Source organism: Octopus bimaculoides, chromosome 20, assembly GCF_001194135.2.
Source record: "Octopus bimaculoides isolate UCB-OBI-ISO-001 chromosome 20, ASM119413v2, whole genome shotgun sequence".
Taxonomy (NCBI): Eukaryota; Metazoa; Mollusca; class Cephalopoda; order Octopoda; family Octopodidae; genus Octopus; species Octopus bimaculoides.
The window spans coordinates 17977955-17980602 of NC_069000.1; the positions used below are offsets into that span (position 1 = coordinate 17977955).

At 39.6% G+C, this 2648-nt stretch overlaps 1 pseudogene; it reads left to right on the plus strand.

The window, feature by feature from the left end:
- The first annotated feature begins 1702 nt into the window (after positions 1-1702).
- On the plus strand, positions 1703-1821 carry LOC128250375 (5S ribosomal RNA; annotated as a pseudogene).
- Positions 1822-2648: the final 827 nt, after the last annotated feature.

Below are 2648 nucleotides of genomic sequence, written 5' to 3' on the forward strand. Positions count from 1 at the left end.
AGTTATCCCTAGATTGATCAATTTCTGGATTAGCCTAATGGCTTTTGCTCGTCAGCAGAGCTTACAGAAGGAAATAAATGAAATATTTATACATACCCACAAGAAAACAAACGCAAAGCCACGGTTACATATCAATACATCCACGTTGAATTTCGTAGCCCACCTCAGCAACGTGTGTATACGTCAGCAGCGTTGTCCAGAAGTGACTAGACTACCCCGAAGTGAACAGAAATTATTCAAATTATAATAATAAAGGATAAAATCGTTAAAAATTTTATCAGTGGCCAGCATATAAAAATAGATCTATTAAGGTGAAATCATATATGTAATTATAATTAAGGGCATAGAAAAATCTTGCCTATGTGCTGAAAAGAGACGCTAAATCGCCTAACCACTTGAAGTCATCACCAATATAAGCTACGATATTCGACGTGGATGTATTTGTGGTATTTATATGTAACCGTAAATTTGCGTTTGCTTTCCTGTGGGTATACTATTTTACTCTTTTACTTGTTTCAGTCATTTGACTGTGGCCATGCTGGAGCACCGCCTTTTGTCGAGCAAATCGACCCCAGGACTTATTCTTTGTAAGCCTAGTACTTATTCTAGCGGTCTCTTTTGCCGAAAGGCTAAGTTACGGGGACGTAAACACACCAGCATCGGTTGTCAAGCGATGTTGGGGGGGACAAACATACACACACACACACACACACACACACACACATATATATACGACAGGCTTCTTTCAGTTTCTGTCTACCAAATCCACTCACAAGGTGCCACGCAGCGGGACTGAACTCGGATCCATGTGGTTGGTAAGATAGGAAGAACGCTGTGCCGAACAACTCCTGCTTTTGATAGCAATGAGAATAGAGGATACGTTAACTGAAGGAAGAGATGAAAAAAAAAGTAAAGTTCTCGGAACGTATCGAACAGAAGAGTTCTTGTGGAATTTTTTCTTTTCGAAGTACTGAAAGGTATCGAGATCATAAGTAATTTCAATGGTTTAAGAATGGAGTTTTGAAGAAATAAACCGAACGCCTGATTCTAGCTGCGCGAGAATTAAGCTGTCAGCGCAATATATTAGAAAGAACATGGATAACAAAGTCGTCTCGGCTGAATCTAGAATGAGTGGTGAAAGAGAAGTGATGCTTGTGCATCATAGAGTCTCTGAATGTAAAATGCTTGCTCAGTTAGTCTCTAAAAACTGGAGACTCAGGATTGCAACAGTTACGGCAAATCCGTATACAATATGGATTTGAACATATTGGAACATGAAGCTATACATTCTTGAAGATGACCATATTAAGGAATCCGAAACTTGAAACGAATAGGCAAATAGAATATTGGTTTCAAATTTTGGCACAAGGCTAGCAATTTCAGGGGAGGGACCTAGACGATTAAATCGACCTCAGTGCTCAAATGGTACTTATTTTATTGACCCTGAAAGGATGAAAGGCAAAGTCAACTTGGGAAGAACTTGAATTCAGAACGTGAAGACGGACGAAATTCCGCTAAGCATTTTGCCCTGCGTGTTAACAATTCTGCCAGCTCGCCGCCTTAAACGGCAGATAGAATATTGACGTCCAGACATTGCTGTACTCATTGAAGAAGAGTGTATTGCTTAATTGATGTTTCATGCACACAAGAGTGAGGAAAGAATTCCTGAACCTAAAATAAAGCTTCAAAGAATCTGGAATTTGTTTACGGCCATGTCACTTTGAAAACACCGGTTCTCGTCCGATCACCGAAGTTAAGCAACGTCGAGCCTAGTGAGTACTTAGACGGGTGAGCGCTTGGGAAACCTAGGTGCTGTAAGCAAAAAAAAAAAAAAAAAAAAAAAAAAAAAGGCGGCGAGCTGGCAGAAACGTTAGCACGCCGGGCGAAATGCTTAGCGGTATTTCGTCTGCCGCTACGTTCTGAGTTCAAATTCCGCCGAGGTCGACTTTGCCTTTCATCCTTTCGAGGTCGATTAAACAAGTACCAGTTACACATTGGTTGGGGTCGATATAATCGACTTAATCCGTTTGTCTGTCCTTGTTTGTCCCCTCTGTGTGTAGCCCCTTGTGGGCAGTAAAGAAATAAGAATCTGGAATTGCAGTAGAGTTAGTCTTATCTCGACTGAAATAATAGTCTTAGGAAAAGTTGTAAGAAGTTTGAATGGTTGATTGAGGATGTTGAATATCAAGATGAATTTCATGATTACCAGAAAGCCTGTTTACTAGACATATCAAGGAATGTAAGAAAGGTACCAGATATCTAAGGTTGCAGAATACAACTTCATACTCAGTAATCCCATTCCAGCAGATCAACTACGTAATGCTGAGCAAGCAGCAGCAACAACAACAACAACAACAACAACATCAATAATCCTTTCTATTATAAGCACAAGGCGTGGGAATTTTGCGGGGAGGGTGTTAGTCGATCACATCGAATCCAATGATCAACAGGTGCCTATTTCATCGACCCTGAAAGGATGAAAAAGTAGGTCTCGGCGGAATTTGAACTTGGAACGTAAAGAGAGACGAAATGCCACGAAGCATTTTGTCCGGCGAATAAACGATTCTGCCAGTACGCCGAATTATTATTATTATTATTATTATTATTATTATTATTATTATTATTATTATTATTATTATTATTATTAT